The sequence below is a fragment of the Molossus molossus genome, unplaced genomic scaffold (assembly GCF_014108415.1).
Source record: "Molossus molossus isolate mMolMol1 unplaced genomic scaffold, mMolMol1.p scaffold_m16_p_10, whole genome shotgun sequence".
NCBI lineage: Eukaryota > Metazoa > Chordata > Mammalia > Chiroptera > Molossidae > Molossus > Molossus molossus.
The window spans coordinates 39,728,925-39,746,924 of record NW_023425345.1 but is presented as its reverse complement, the minus strand read 5'-3'; positions in this window follow the sequence as shown (position 1 = coordinate 39,746,924).

Sequence of the window (18,000 nt, the reverse complement as noted above, 5' to 3'; positions counted from 1 at the left end):
AAATTTGGTTATTTTCTTTTGCTAAACTATCTCACATCTATTTGATTATTAGACCAGCCAGAAGACCCTTGAGGTAGAGAAAAGTTTGTTCCTCCCCCACATGATTTTTGCCTTTAAATATCAGCCTATGGCTCAGCCGGTGTGGCTCAGTGGTTGAGCATTAACCCATGCACCAAGAGGTCACTGGTTTGATTCCTGGTCAGGGCACACGTCCAAGTTGTGGGCCCGATCCCCAGTGGGGGGCATGCAGGAGGCAGCCAGTCGATGTTCTATCTCATCAATGTTTCTATCTCTCTCCCCGCTCCCTTCCTCTCTCTCTAAAACCAATAGAGAAAAATAAAATTAGAAAAAAACATAATATCAGCCTATGTTTTTGTTCAGAGAGCCAGTTCTCTGATTACTGATCTCTCTTGCAAGTACAAGTAAAAAAAAAAAAGTTATTCCATAATCAAATTTGCCTTTAGAGGTTTTTTGTTTGTTTGTTTCTTTTGACAAGTTATTCAATTATACTTATTAGCTGTATGACCTTGGGTACATTTTAAACCTCCCTACTTTGACATAAGAAGCATCTGAGTTCCTGAAATCCCTCTCTGCCTGAAATGGGGCCTCCCAAAAGAACTCAGTTGTCATAACTCTTCACTCCAGGAGCAACTCTTGCCTTGTGGACTTGAAAAGTAAACATCACACCCAAACAGACATCTTCACAAGACTGTCTCCCAACTATTCCCCTGAGGGAGAATTTATCTTTTCTTCCCTTTGTCTTTTGGAAAATTCCCCTAAGTGCCCCTTTTCCTCTTCCCTATTACCTACTAAGTTAGGTATATAAGCCCCAAATTCTAACCACTCCTCTGAGTTACTCATCACAAATTCTCCTGCATGTATGTGTATTGCATGTGTAAATTTTATTTTTTTCTCTCATTAATCTGTCTTTTGTTGGTTTAATTCACATGTCCCAGACATGGAACATAAATCAGTTTTCTAAAAGTCACTAAGAATCAGTTTTCTCATCTGTAAAATCGTGACAATGATAATAATAATAATGTATTGAAGAATTTAATGAGACAAAAGTAAAGTGCTTAGCACACTTTCTAGCATATAGTAAATGAGTGATAAGTGCGCTATTACTGTGATTAGCATTATTGGAATTGTGGAGATGGAATTAATTAAGGCCCAAGACAAGAGGCTGAAGATCAGGTTTTCAGCTAAGAGGATCATATTTTGATTTTAGAAAAATGTTTTAAGCTTCAGGTAGCAAATAGTTTAGAGAGAGGCAGAACTGAAGACAAGGAGACCACCAGTTTGAGGATATTGTGGTAATCCAAGCAAGTAATAATGAGCATCAGAACTAAGGCAATTGCAGCAGGGATAGAAAGAATTGGACACATCTGAAAATGATTCAGCAAAAACTATTAGCTAGAATTGGAGACTAATTAAATATGCTTGCTTAACCATAATGATAGACAACCTAAGGGCAAGATGTCAGTTTTTCTTTCTAAACATTACCTGTCTGTGCTCTTAATCACCATGCTGTCTGGTCATGTTCTCCCTTGCTTAAAATCCTTCCTGGCTCCCCAGGCCTTCAATATCAGAGCCAAATTCCTGATCACAGTTTCCCAGGCTCTTAGTGATCAATGCCTACTTATCTATCCTGCCTTGTTTCCAAACCCTCCTCTTCTCCTCTATAATTTGCTTATTTTGCACAGGACCTGTTCTCTCACCCTAGGCTTTGCTTAAGACAGACAGCTGCTGCCACCACCACACAGTCCTCCTCACTGTCCCTAACCACCTCTTTATCCTTCAGAACACAGCCCAGGCTTAAGGTCCTCTGAAAAGCCTTCTCCAGCACACACTGACCTTGACATTTTCTTAGCTTCCTATGAGTATATTCAACAAGAAAATCATGCAGACCTGTCATTGCCTGGCTCCTGGACTGGACTTAGAGACAGAGAGTCAGATTTCCCTGGTTTCTGTCGCTATGGACTAGTGTGCATTTCATAGATTTTTATATAAATGCAATCATACAGTGTGTATTCTTTTTTGTCTTTTCTTTTGCTCAACATGATTGTTTTGAGAGTCATCCATGTAGTTTTGTGTATCAATAGTTCACTCCTTTTTATTGCTAAGTAGTGTTCCATTATATGTATATATAAAATTGTTTATCCATTTACCTATTGATGGGTATTTGGGTTTTTCTAGGTTTTGTTGTTGTAGTTACAAATAAAGCTGATACAGATTTGTGTACAAGTCTATGCATAGACCTCTGCTTTCTTTTCCATTGGGTAAATACTTAGGAGTAGAGTGGAAAGATTATACAGTTTTGTGATTAACTGCAAACTTTTCCCAAAATGGTTGTTATTTTATATTCCTACCATTAGTGTAACTGAATTCCAGTTCCACTGCATCCTCATGAACAGTTATTATTGTCTATCTTTTTTATTGTAACCATCTTTGTGTTATCCGGACAGGGTCTGGGCCCAGGGCATGTCTGCCTAGGGCTCACTGGTGGTGTGTGGTTTCTTGACTTCATATAGGAAATATTTCACATGATGAGTCCAGGTGATTATGTGAGTATGTTTATAAAAGCTAAGAGCAGTGAAACAAAGGAAGGGCTTAAGGTAGAAGAAGCAACAGGAGAGAAAAAGTCAGAGAAAAGGGGGCCTTGGGGACAGGTTCTGGGGTAAGCCCAGGTCAAGCTGCTGCTGCCCACTGCTCCCCTGGTTGCAAGTCTCATGGGGTCCCTTAGAGTTTAGGAGAAAAACAGCAAAGATCCAAGGCGTGGGTGTGCTCTAGTGAGATCATGCTGTGGATCCTTGGTCTTGAGGCTTTTTTATCTTTCCAGGGCTGGCTTGAATCCTAGGGCAGGTCTCAGGAGAGGGTCTAAACAGAATATTCACTAGCTTTTCACATGTGTCCTTCAATATGTTGATTCATCAAAATGTATGTGTAAAGGCCCCAAGGTTATTTTCTGGTTAGTTTTATTTAAAGAACATTATTGAAGAGGAAGTGGGACCAAGGCCCGTCTGCCCTGGGACAATCTGGCCTGTATAAACCATTTGCTACTAAGTGTCCTTGGTTAAGGCAGATAAAACCTTGTGATTTGTTAGCTGGCTGTAAATTGTTCAAATTGTTTGGTCTTGTCTAGTTATTTTGTCTCAGTTTCCTTTATTCCACTTGTCAAGGCATTTCCCTAGCTTCTTACTATCCTGCCTCATTAGCAGGTATGAAACTGTATCTCAGGTATTTCACCATGGTTTTAGTTTGCATTTCCCCGGTGACTACCGGTTTAAGCATTTTTCCATGGGTTCGTTTGCCAGTCATTCTTTTATTCAGATTGTGTCTCATTTTAAATCCAAATTGGTGCATTATTTTTTTGGTCTTACATAATTCAGGTACATTAAAAATAAGGGCTTTATTTTTGCTAAAGGCTGGGAGAACAATTCAATAAAACTAATGGAATTATCTAGAATAATGATTTTTTAAAAATAATTTCCCTTACCACGTTTGGAGAATATTATTTATAAATATAACATATAACTTATAAATGGTTATAAATATAAATTCTAAATAAAATTATAAATATATTTCCATTAAAATATTGCTACTTCGGTTAGTTTTCAAATCAGCATTGAGAGGCAAACACAGATAAACTGCACCCAAGCAAGTGTGACTGACTTGCCCCAGCAACCCCAGAATATGTTTGTCCTGACTTTTGAATCAAGTTTGAAGTTTTGCATTTTCTAGAGCTTCAACTTCCTTCCTGCTTTTTCTCTCCAACAAACCACCCTGGCCTGTAGATCTGTAGGACTGTGTCTGTGTGGATTTATTTGTAGGTTCCCTCTTTTTGGTTTCTTATCTGCTATTTGCAGTTTACATTCCTTTAGTTAGTCACCAGGCAAACTTCTAAACACAGGTCTCTAAGTCATGCCTAAAAACCCTAATTTTGCCCTGGCCTGTTTGGCTCAGTGGTTGGAGTATCAGCCTGCGGACCAGAGAGTCCTGGGTTCAATTCCCCAGGGGCACGTACCAAAAATAAGTAAATAAATAAAAATCCTGATTTCTGGGCCTGAAAGACCAGTTTGCTAAGAAAGCCATTGAGCTCTCACCAAGAATTAAAATCTTCAACAAAGTCAAGTTATAGTGCCATCTAGTGATAATTTAGCTTAATGTTGTCCAGGTTGTTTGTGTAAAATGGTTAAAAACAACAACAACAACAAAAAGTGGAACTGTGATATAGACCTAGTTATGTGTAAAAAGCAAAGACTCTTACCCATAGTGTTACCACCCACTGGCATGCTTGTGTTTTGAAAAATGTATATAATTTTTAAGTTACCGTTTACATTTAATATTATTTTGTATTAGTTTCAGGTGTACAGTAGCATGCTTGTTTTTAAGATATGGCATAAATACTTATTGATAATAGTTAAAGCCTAATGTTTAAGAAAGATTTGATATCATTCGTGACACACTGTCTCTTGCATACATACAACATACACACACACACACACACACACACACACACACACACACTCCTCAGCAAATCTTGCAGACCCTACCTTCGCCATATATCCAGAATCTACCCACTGCACACCACCTGCACGGCTTCCGTCTAGTACAAGCCACATCACCTTAGCCTGGATCGTTGTAAGTAGTCTTCTGACTAACCTCTGGAGTTCTGCCCCTGCTCCCTGAAGTCTATTCTCAACAGAAAAGCCAGAGGGATTCTTTTAAAAGGAAATAAGTCATGTGGATCCTCCACCAAAAAAACTCCAATTGTACCCCATCACACGTTTCCATCACATCTCTGACTTCTACTCCTTCTACTTTCCCCCTGACCAACAACTTTTCAAACACCGTCTTGTTTCGGAAACACATCTGGCTTTTTCCTGCTTCAGAGTCTTTTATACTTGGCTATAGACTAGCCTGGATGGTCTTCTCTCAGACATGTACAACTAACTCCTCATCCCTTTTAATTTTGTCAGATGCTTTTTCTGCATCAGTCGAAATGACCATGTGGTATTTTCCCCTCGTTCTTACGCTGATGAATTTTCATATGTCGAATCATCCTTGCCTCCCAGGAATAATTCTCCTCAGTCATGACGTATAACCCTTTTAAAATTCTGCTGAATTTGGTTTTCTAGTGTTTTGTTGCAGACTTTTACCCCTCATCTCCTTTAAGTCTTTGTTCAAATGCTACCATTTCAATGAGGTCTGACCACCTTATTTTAAGTCGTAACCCTTCCTTTCCCTGCTTTGCTTTTCTCCAAAGACATTTGTGACTTGTTTTGTTTATTGAACTCTCATGAGGTCAGGGACTTGCCATGAGGAGAGGGATTTGTTTTATGTTTTTCCTCATTGAGGTCTAATTCACATACACTGAAATATACAAATCTTAAGTGATTTTTCTGATGAGAGTCTTGATAAAAGTATACACACGTGTAACCCACACTTACAGAGATATAGAACATTCCCATTGCCCCAGAAAGTTCCCCCTGCCCACTCTTCACCAATCTCACTCATCCACCCCCTCCATCTCTAGGCAACTACTGTTTTGATTTCTATCAACACAGGTCAATTTTACTTGTTCAAGAGTTTCATATAGATGGAATTATATATTATATACTCTTTTGAAGCTGACTTCTTTTGCTCAGCATAATGTTTTTGAAATTCAGCCATGTTGTTGCTTATATTGGCACTCCTTTTTGGTGTTGAGTAGTATTCCATTGCATGACTATACTTCACTTTACCTATTTTTCTATTTATTGACATTTGTGTTGTTTTCACATTGGACCCATTATAAATAAAGCTATAGAGATGCCATGAATATTCTTGTGGAGCGCATATGTTTTCATATCTCTTGGGAAAATAGCAAGGAGTAGCTAAACTATATAGGTAGGTATATGTTTAACTCCATAAGAAATCTCCAGATTTCCAAAATGTTATAACATTCCCTCTAGCTGTGTGTAAGAGCTCCACATCACGGACTTTCGTGTCAGGCACTTTTTTTTTTTTTTTTCCATTCTAGTGGGTGTGGGGTGGTATGTCATTGCGGTTTTTTATTTGTCTTTCCCTGATTTATTTCCACATGCTTACTGAGGGCTGGGGTTTTGTCCATTTTATTGCTTTGTTTCCTACACATTAGAACATAGTAATGCTCATACTAGATCAATGAATATTTGTTGAATAATTTGCTCTAAGAAATAAACAAATTAGAATGAATTCAAGGTTATTATCTCTTGATAATAACACAGAGAAAACTCTCTCTTACCTGAATTTTGAAATCTTTCTTGAGCAAGAAAGAAAAAATATTCTAACTTAGTTGATTGGGAATGATATTAAACTCAGTGCAGATTTTCCCATTCTGAACTGTTATCACACTGATAGTTACAGTAATTAGAACTTATCAGGGATGTAAAGTATAGCCCAGGGAACACAGTCAATAATAGTATAATAACTTTGTATGGTGCCATGTGGGCACTAGACTTAGAGAGGTGATCACTTTGTAAGTTAGATAAATGTCTAACCACTATGCTGTACACCCACAACTAATAGAATACAAGATGTAATTAAAAAATTAAAAAACAAAGAACTTTCCATAATACTTCCCTAAAATATTTGTTTATAATTTTACACGGTTTTTAATGCCCATAGGGCTATGTGGTACACTCAAACCCCATCAGTCTTTTATAGTTTGGGGAGAAAAAAATTTGAGAACTTTTTTAAATTAATTTTTTATTAATTAATTTCTTTTTGTTACAGATGTTTCTCCTTTTCCCCCTTAGACACCCTCCTCCCAATCCCACCCCCCTCCCCAGCATTGTTGTCTATGTCTATGTCCATTGGTTACACATACATGCATATAAGTTCTTCGGTTTATTTTATCCATCCCCCACCCCCCTCCTCTGAAAAATGTGAGAACTTTTAATAAAATGTATGTAACTGATTGGAAATTATTTTGGGGTTATCATTTTCTCCATGAGCACTTACTTAACATGTTTGGAATCCTTAAAGTGGAATGACTGACAAGTACATGAACTTTCATATAAACTATTAAGTTATTTAATAAAGAAAAATGAGTCTGGGAATAGATGTATTAACTAAGGATCTCTGTGGTTAGAAATTCTCTCTGTGGTTTTGGGGAAATTTTTATGCTTCAGTGGAAAACTATGCATTGTTTAACGTTCATAGTCCTCTGATTTGATTCTCTGGGAACTATTTGACAATTTTGTAAATTGTAGCTGGCTATTAGCAATCCTAAATAAACCCTGACTATGAACATACAAATTCTGTCCTGTCCAAAGGACTTCTCTCCTGCTCTGTTGAAAACAAAGCTACTTTAGCTTCACTTGCCGATTCATTTCAATATTCCTGATCTATAGAGGAATCTGTTGGCCTCTCCTTTGAACTGATTGTACCAGCTTATCAGTGTCAAAAGCAAATTCAGAGAGCTTTACTTGATATGCATATTTTATTGATCAAGAAACAAACTTCACAAACTGGGAGGCTTCAAAACCAAAAGCAGTAAGACGCTCAGCTGTCAGCAGTTACAGCCCAGTTTATAAAGCATGAATGAGGAAGTGCATTGTTTTCTGTTGTGACTGGTTACTGGAAACTTAGGGTAGTAGCATTACATAAGCTTCCTTGTTTGTGGCTGATTGTCTAGGAAGCTGCATAGTCACGCTGATTTTAAGAAAGCTTAAGATTTTTTGGTTTAAGGTCAGAGTGAGCATTTTAGGGAAATCAGGACAGTTGAAGTTTGGTTATGTGGCTATGGGTGATTGGCTTAAGGGTATACTCAGTGAATATTTGTTGGACTGTGGACTTCATTTTGTTTTTTCTTTAACACGAGTGTCCTCATTAATGAGTTCTTAAAAATCTTTAACATATGTTCATTTCATATGGAAGTAATGATTTTACCCTTTTGAGGAAAATTACCCTTTAATTAAATAATTCGACAATCATTTAAAGAATTAGTTATCCATACAAGAAGGCTTATTAATCAAGTTCTAAATGTGGGAGTCTGGTACATCCATGTGCATTATTACCAGAAAGAGGCTCTTTGGTAACTGAGCTCTGGCTTGGCATAGCCAGAATTCGCTTTATTGCTCACCCCCAACATACACACTTACCTATTGATCAAGCTGGTCAGCTTGTGAATAGATAATTGACGTGATATTTGATCAGAAACTTGGTCTTCCATAGGTGCGGCTTCTTGTGTCTTTTTTTTTATTTGAGAGAGAGAGAAAGGGAGAGAGAGAGAGAGATAGAAACATCGATGAGAGAGAACACTGATTGGCTGCCTCCTGCATGCCCCCCACTGGGGATCTGGCCCACAACCTGAACATGTGCCCTGACCAGGAATCAAATCAGCAACCTTTTGGAGCATGGGTCGACGCTCAACCACTGAGCCACACAGGCTGGGCTCTTGTGTCTTTTAAAAACAAAAGTTCTGCCCTGGCCGGTTTGGCTCAGCGGTTAGAGCGTCGGCCTGCAGTCCAGAGAGACCCGGGTTCGGTTCCCGCTAAGGGCACATATCTCGGTTGCAGTTTGTCCCCGGACCTGGTTGGTCATGCAGGTGGCAGCCACTCGATGTGTCCCTTTCACGTCGATGTTTCTCTCTCTCTCTGTGTTCCTCTCTCTCCCTCCCACTCTACCTGAACAAAAAATGGAAAAATGTCCTCGGGTGAGGATAAAAAAATAAAAAATAAATGAAAACAAAAGTTCCCACCCAGCTGGTATGGCTCAATTGGATAAACATCTTCCCATGCACCAGGAGGTAACAGTTCAATTCCCAGTCAAAGCACATGCTCGGGTTGCGGGCTTGATCCCCTGTAAGGGGCGTGCAGGAGGCAGCCGATCAATGTTTCTGTATCTCTCTCCTTCTCCCTTTCTCTCTCTGAAATCAATAAAAACATATTAAAAAGAAATTTAAAAAATAAAAACAAACATTTTCTAGAATAGACAAGCTCTAGAATATATTTTCCGTGCTTCAAAATATTTTTAAAATATGGCTTGTGACAGATAGGAGCTATTCTTAGAAACAAAAAAAAATTTGTTATTAGCCCTGGCTGGGTAGCTCACTTGGTTAGAGCATTGTCCCGCTATGCCAAGGTTGTGGGTTCAATCCCCGGTCATGGCACCAATGAATGCATAAATAATGGAACAACAAATCAGTGTTTTTCTCTCTCAAATAAAATTAAAAAATTTGTTCTCTTTTTCCAACAATCTTACATTGAGAGACTTATTACTCAAACAGACAATAACCAGCATGTACGACAATAGAATTCTGAGCCACAATGTTTATAGCAACTAGCCCAAAGCACGCAGACTAGGTCAATGACTGCCAGCTTCCCTAATTTTTGTCCCACTTTCAACTCAGGACCAAGCAGAGAAAACAAGATACACTCCCTAAACAACCTCATAAGACACCCTACTTCTAGTCAGTATACCACCTGTTTGCCCATCAGAGCACACCTGGAGACTCCAGCTCCCTTTGCGTCTCTGCCAAACGTAGTGATGCTGGCTGGCTCCCTGGCTGCATAGCGAAGTCTGAATACATAGCCTGTTTGTATGTTCACAACATTGTATATGTTTTTCACTAGAGACTTATTTGAATAATGTACCTTTGCTTCAGAGGAAACACTTGGAAACTACAGATTCCTTTGTTCTTTCTGAATATCACAAAGGGGTTAGAAATTCCATACCAAGATGACTGATATGAAATTATACAAAAAATAGAAAATAAAATAAGTTCTAGGACAGCAAACAAGAGAGTGAAATTCTAAGCCCAGTCATTTTTAAAAAATAAATGTAGTATTACAAATGAAACATTAAAAGTGAACTTGTTTTTAATTTTCAGTGCAAAAGAAAGTGTCTCTTGTTCCTGTTTCCCCATCTTAAAGTTGAAAGGGACTTTCCCTGGTTAAAGGCCTCATTGTTCAGAGGTCAGGAATTAAAATCTAGGACATAGAGTGGTCTGCCTAAGAGCCACTGGGACTCCTAGGATAGCCCGAGTGTCTTCAACCATGAGCCCCTTCCAGCAACTTCAAGTAAGCACACACCCGAAGGAGTAACAGCATGCAAACACAGTTTCCAGACATGTCCCCAACATTCCTTCTAGCCATATTGTAGCCCCTAAACTCTGCCCCCCAAACCTTGCTTACTCCCACTTCAGTTTTCTTTCCAAAGCAGCACTTCACCTTTGCCTATTTCCAATTTTCTCATCAGCAAAAAACTGTTGATCAAATGGCAGTATTACCCAGAACCCAAGAAGGTGTCATCACAGGTGTCTGTGCCTCCCCTCTGAAGGGACCCCGTACTTGTCCTACACTGGGCACCAGATTAGAAATACCTGCACCTCTCAGAACATTAAGATGATGTTCCTCAACCTTCACCTAGGAATCTGGGTAAAAGTCAGATTCGGGTTTGGATCATGGTGGTACCCAAGAGTCTGCATTTCTAACAAGCTCCAAGGAAGGCAAAGCTGTCAGTGGGTATCATCAGAAAAGAGTCCGACTTAGACAAGCACACCCCTCACTGCATGCTTAGGGGTGGAATGTGGGAGCTGTTGTTTTAAAAGCCCCAAATACCAGTTCTGCTTACAAACACAGTTTTAGAACAATGTATTCCAAATCCCCTAAAGACAAGAACCACCTAAATTGCTTGAATAAATGCAAATTTCCAGGCCCTCCGCTGGGAAATGCTGATTCAGTCGTTTGGGGATGTAACCCTGGACTCAATTTCACAAGGAACACTAAAGACTAGCTGCCCGAAAGTTTGGCAGGTAATGGCCCTTAAACACAATTTGAAATCCATTCTATTCTGCATTCCAGCTCTGAGATGTTTTTATTCTTGCACTCACTTGACCTCGGTGTTAACTTTTCTAAAAAATTAATTTGTTTTTGTTACAGATGTTTCTCCTTTCCCTTCATTGACACCCTCCTCCCGTTCCCGCCCCCCCACCCCAGCATTGTTGTCTATGTTCATTGGTTACACATATATGCATGAATTCTTTGGTTTATCTCTTCCCTCCCACCCACACCCCTCCTCTGAGGTTTGTCAGTCTGAACCCTACTTCTATGTCTCTGGGTCTATTTTGTTCATCACTTTATTTTGTTCATTATATTCCACAAATAAGTGAGATCATGTGATACTTGTATTTCACTTAACATAATACTCTCCACGTCCCTCCATGTTGTCTCAAAGAATAAGAGATCTTTCTTTCTTACAGCTGCATAGTGTTCCATTGTGTATATGTACCACAGCTTTTTTATCCACTCATCTATTGATGGACATGTGGGCTGTTTCCAGATGTTAGCAATTGTAAATAGTGTTGCTATGAACATAGGAGTGCCTATATTCTTTCTGATTGGTGTTTCAGCCTTCTTAGGATATATTCCTAGAAGTGGGATCACTGGATCAAACAGCAGTTCCATTTTTAATTTTTTGAGGAAACACCATATTGTTTTCCACAGTGGCTGCACCAGTCTGCATTCCCACCAACAGTGTACTAGAGTCCCCTTTTCTCCACACCCTTTTCAGCATTTGTTGTTTGATGATTAGTTGACGGCAGCCATTCTGGCAGATGTGAGGTGATACTTCATAGTTGTTTTAAGTTGCATCTCTCTGATGATTAGTGATGCTGAGCATTTTTTCATATGTCTCTTGGCCATTGGTATGTCCTGTTTGGAGAGCTATCTATTTAGATCCTCTGCCCATTTTTTAATTGGGTTCTTTGTTTTCCTTTTGTTGAGCTGTATGAGCACTCTATATATTTTGGAGATTAACCTCTTATCTGATATATCATTGGCATTTATGCTCTCCCATACAGTGGGTTCCCTGTCCATTTTAATGTTTGTTTCTTTTGCTGTGCAGAAACTTTTTGGTAACATGTAGTCACATGTATTAATTTGTTTCCTTTATTTCTCTTGTCTTAGGCGTTCTATCAGTGAAAATGCTGCTGTGTGTGATGTCTGAAATTTTGTTTCCTACATTTTCTTCTAGGATTTTTATGGATTCATGAGTCACATTTAAGTCTTCTATCCATTTTGAGTTTATTCTTGTGTATGGTATAAGTTGGTGGTCTAGTTTCATTTTCTTTGCATGTAGCTGTCCAGTTTTCCCAACACCGATTATTAAAGAGGCTGTCTTTACTCCATTGTATGCTCTTGCCCTCTTTGTCAAATATTAATTGAGCATAATGTCTTGCATCAATTTCTGGGTACTCTGTTCTGTTCCATTGATCTCTATGCCTATTCTTGTGCCAGTACCAGGCTGTTTGATTACAATGGCTTTGTAGTATAACCTATATCCAGTATTGTGATCCCTTCTACTTTGTTCTTTTTTTTCAAGTTGTTGTGGCTATTCGGAGTCTTTTTTGGTTCCATATAAACTTTTGGAGTGTTCGTTCTAGTTCTGTGAAATACATCATTGGTATTTTAATGGGGATTGCATTGACTCTATATATAGATTGATTTGGGTAGTGTGAACATTTTAATGATGTTAATTCTTCCAATCCATGAACAAGGTATATGCTTCTACTTTTTTTTTATCCTCACCCGAGGACATTTTTCGACATTTTGTTCAGATAGAGTGGGAGGGAGAGAGAGAGAGAGAGAGAGAGAGAAACATCGACGTAAAAGGGACACATGGAGTGATCACCACCCACAGGACCCAAACAGGGCCGGGGACAAACTGCAACCGAGGTACACGCCCTTAGCGGAAACCAAACCTGGGTCTCTCCAGACCTCAGGCCAACGCTCTAACCGCTGAGCCAAACCAACCAGGGCTATACTTCTACTTTTTATATCTTCCTCTATTTCTTTTTTTTAATGTCCTGTAGTTTTCTGAGAATAGGTCCTTTACTTCTTTGGTTAAGTTTATTCCTAAGTATCTTAATTTTTTTGTTGCAATGGTAAATAGCATTTTTTTCTTTCTTTCTTTTTTTTTTTTTTTTTTTTTTTTTTTTTTATCCTCACCCGAGGATATTTTTCCATTTTTTGTACAGATAGAGTGGGAGGGAGAGAGAGGAAGGGAGAGAGAGAGAGAAACATCGACGTGAAGGGACACATCGAGTGGCTGCCACCCGCACAACCAACCAGGGCCGGGGACAAACTGCAACCGAAGTACGTGCCCTTAGCGGGAACCGAACCCGGGCCTCTCTGGACCGCAGGCCAACGCTCTAACCGCTGAGCCAAACTGGCCAGGGCTCTTTTTTTTTTTTTTTTTAAGTTTCTCTATCTCTGTGTTCATTATGGGTGTATAAAAATGCCAATGATTTCTGGATGTTGATTTTGTATCCTCCTACTTTGCTAAATTTATTGATTAAATCTAGTAGGTTTTTGATGGAGTCTTCTATGTACAATATCATGTCATCTGCGAATAATGACCTGGGTGTTAACTTTCTAATTATCTCCTCCAGGACTCAATAAATTGCTCTGTTTTGTTGTCTTCATCTTATTCAGACTTTCCATGGTGATTCTGAAAGGACCCCCAGGCAACTGCAACTGGAGTTAAGGACCTCTGCTTCTACAGCAAGTTGTCATTTATTCTTCCAATTTTCTCTGAGGACTGTGGACACTTAGGGCAGCTAAAGTGGCGGGTGACAGAGCCTTAGAGAGTTCCTTAATGACAATTTCAGTGAACTGAGTTCCTCTATCACCACACAAATCAGGGGTGGGTTCTCCCCAGAGGGAGACGAAGGCCTGAGTTTCTTTGCCGCCGTCAGAGCAGCTGATGTGCAAGAGGAGGCTCCCCCCAGCCAGAAATAAAGAAAGAGTAGTAAGAGCAGGTCAACAACCCCTCCAGAAAGAAACCAAGTTAAATCCAGTTTTAAAAGGACAAAGATTTTGTCCTTGTATCAATGTTTTGTCTTTACAGTTTTCCCAGGACTATAGTTCAGAAAAACGGATCATATTCCAGAGATACCCTCTGAACTCTTTCTTTTTTTTTTAAATTAATTTTTAGAGAATGTGGAAGGGAGGGAGGGAGAAAGAGAGAGAGAGAAACACCAATGTAAGGGAGACCCATCAATTGGTTGCTTCCTGCACAACCCTGACCAGGACCAGGGATTGAACCTGCAACCCAGGTATATGCATTTGACCGGGGAAACAAACCCAAGACCCTTTGGTCCGAGGACCGACACACTAACCTCTGAGCCGAGCCAGCCAGGACTCCTCTGAACTCTTAAGGAAGATTTTTCACAAAGGCTTGTTAAAACTTTGATATAATTTTTAAAAAATGTACTTGGTCTTTGTCTCGGTTCAGGCTGTGCCTTCACCCCATCTGGCGAAATTGGGGCAAACACTGATATGGCTGCGAGGCCGGGGAGAAAGTCCCTGGGCAAGTGGAATGGGGAAACAGACGAGAAAAGCAAACATTAGGTGGTTTCGTCCTGTGCGAACATCCCAGAGCACACTTACACAGACAGACAGTGCAGCCTCCTGCCCCTAGGCTACAACCTGTACAGCTGTGACTGCACTGAGCACTGTAGGCAGCTGTAACAGTGATAAACACTTGTGTATGTAAACACAGAAAAGTATAGTAAAAGTGTTACCGAATAGTGAGAAGCTAGGAAAATTCTTAAGCAAGTGGAATGGGGAAACCGAGACAAGAAAATTGAACAAGGCCGAACAGTTTGGGCAGCTTGCAGGTAGCTTGTAAATAACAAGCCATTATCTTCCCCAACCAAGGACACTTGAGAGCAAATGGCTAAATACCCCTCCTCACTGAAGAATGTGGGAAGGGAATCTTAATGCCCCTTCTCTCTCTGACAGAATACAGAGCATAAATCACCCTGGAACTGCTAAGGCAGGAGGGGGAGGAAAGAAGAGGGAGCGTTAAAGCCTGTTTCACTACACAAAGAAGTCGGCCCTTTAGGGAGAGGAGGGGGCAGTTCTAGTTCACGCCCTATACAGAGAAGACAGCAGTCTCCCAGGTGCGGCTCATAAATTCTAGGAAAGCCATAACAATGTAAAAGGGGAGACGTTCTGAGTTAGCCTGTACCAGGAGATCTAGCACAGGAATTTAAAATCTATAGACAGAAGGTTATATAACCCCTTGGTTTTCTACCATATAACGCTTTTCCAAACTAGTTGGGAAAGCCCATCTGGTCCCAGCTCAGATGTAGTTTAGCAGATTTATTTGCCTTACTTCTTTAATACATTTGCTTCCTTTAATTTTTTAATAAATTGGCTTTATCACAGCAAAATCATCTGGAGTTCCTTGTTTGAATTCATTCTTAAGAGAAGACAAGAACCGAGGAGGGGACAGTCCTGTCTCTCTGACTTGGGGTGTCCGATAACACCTCTCTGGTGCCTGTGAGAAGTGCCTGTAACAAAAGTGCTAGGATATGAAAGATTAAAAATAGTACACGGGTGAACTTATATGCATGTGTGCATGAACAATGGACATGGACAACAAAGCTGGGGACAGGGCGGGGGGAGAGGGGAATCAGTGGGGGGAAAAGGAGAAACATCTGTAACAAAAATTAATAAATTAATTAATAAAAAAAAATAGTACACGGGTGTAGGGAGGACACTGAACATGAATGGAGCTGGCAGGACCGGAAGTTGTCTGGGTGAGCCAGTGAGTGAGTGGTGAGGATGTGAACATTACTACACTACTGTGGACTTTAGAAACACTGTACATTCGGCTACACTACATTTTTTAAAAATATTTTTCTTTCTCTAATAACAGGTTAAACTTAGCTTCCTGTAACATTTTTACTTTATAATCTTTGAAATTTTTTTAGCTTTTCAATTATTTTGTAGTAACACTTAGCTTAAAACACATGTACAGCTATCCGCAAACATTTCTTTCTTTATATTGTTCTTCTATATCAATAGCTGTGGGTAATGTTGTTGCCTCTAGGTCATCTTGACAGCTATGATGTCACTAGATGATAGAAAAGTTTCAGCTCCATTATAATTTTATGGGGCCACTGTCAAATGTGTGTCGTTATTGACCAAAACATCATTATACGGCATGTGAATGGACTACATTTCACTTCCTTTATATAAAGTGTTTTATTTAACCTACACAGGAACTTGCTCAGTCTCAGTTCTAAAAGGGAAAAGAAGCATTCATGTCATTGACTCTAGTGCTCAGTTTTCTCTACAACAGCTAAAGATTGCTAGACTCCTGTCTGTTTGATCATATCTGTCTCCGTGAGGGGGGACAGGCAGTATTTCACAGCCTGTCCCTAACCCCCAGCCCACAGTGATCCTCAGGAGCTACAAGAATAATAGAAAAGAATATCACTAATATCTTATAGATGCTAAGAGCTGCTTTTATGTGCGGAGGCAGAGATCTTTGTCCATATAAAAACGTCATCCAGGAAAGCTAAGTTTATTTCCCCCTCTGCACTCTGCCTATTTCTACCAAATTATATTTTATTTGCCAGAAGTACAGGAAGGGAATTCAGGGGAAAATAAAACAATACTTATCGAGTGTGACTGTATGGCAGGCTCTTTATTTGCATCATCTCATTTTCTTCTCATAACAACCTTGTGAGGTATGCTATTATTCTCCGTTTCACTACAGTCTGTGGAAACTGAGGCCAAACAGCTTAAGTAACCAGCCTGCCTACCTTCACAGGGGCCTGGCAGTAGCAGAACCTGGATTCCGATGCAGGTCCGTCTGGCTCAAGATTTCCATCTGTAATATGTCCCTTGCGCTTTCTTTTTTGTTGTTTTGTTTTGTTTTGTTTTGTTTTGTTTTGTTTTGTTTTGTTTTGTTTTGTTTTGTGGTATGTGCCCCTAGCAGGAACCGAACCTGGGATTCTCTGGTCCGCAGGCCGACATTCAACCACTGAGCCAAACTGGCCCAGGCACGCTTTCTTTTTTTTTAATGTTTTTTTGTTTTAATTGATTTTTTAGGGAGAGAGAGACATTGATGTCAGAAGCATCCATCAGCTGCCTCCTGCACGCCCCCTAGTGGGAGCCAGGCCCTGCTACCCAGGCAGGAGCCACACCAGCCGCGCCCTTGCTCTTCCTTCTCTCTCCTCTTTCCCCCACTAGCAGTCTCTAGTTGTATAAAAATTGCTCTCCTTCAACAGCCTGCTCCAGCTGCCGCTACAAATACTGCCTCCAACATAGTAGCAGTGCCGGGAGGAAACGAGCCGACCCTCACACATCAGAGACAGCACCCAGGAGTCTCTTTCCACACCTGCTCCCACCCCATCCTGTAGCAAAAGACTGCAAGGAGAAGGAAACCTGAGGCCGTTGCCCACTCTTTTTGGGGTCTGCTGCTTTCACAACAGCTCACATCACGTACACTTTGCCATGATCAGCACGTAGAACCCAAGGCTTTCTAACAGGAAGCCACTGGTTGAATGGGTGGGACCAGAACAAAGAAGGTGCCTCAGGTATAACGTGCCCCTTGGCCCAGCCAGGTCCTGCTACAGCCTGCACGGACTGTCCCCTCCAGCCAGCCCTGTGGGCTAGAGGGACGCCCCTGCGCCCATGCTCCAAGCCACTCTTGAACTCTTTTGATCACATCCACATTTATGGTGCTGATATTTTTCACGTTTGCTAGGAATGTATTTCGAGGGCATAGTGGGAACATAGAAAACTTGTGTATCATGGGCAGTAATAACCACCAGAGAGAAGTATCCCCAAGGAGCTCAGCTATCAATGACTCTATTGAGAATCTGTGAGGCAGACACTGGGGGGGGGGGGGGGGGTTTGCACAAAAATGAGTAAGACTTCAAGAAGTTTTAATTTGTATCTTGGTAGTTAACAGAGATTTCAGAACACGCCTGTGTTACAAAATAAATTCTGTAAAATAGCAGAGCACAGTAGTTCCAACGTAAAACTGTTCCACCGTTTAATTGCTCTAAAAGCTTAACTGACATAACCTATCCAAGCTTCAGCGCCCTCTCTGTAAAATGAGGCAGCCAGAGGCACCTCCATCATGAGTCAACAAGGCCTGGAACATAGAAAACATTCAATAAATGTTTATAATAACAATTATTATTATTTAAATGATCAATAAATATTATGT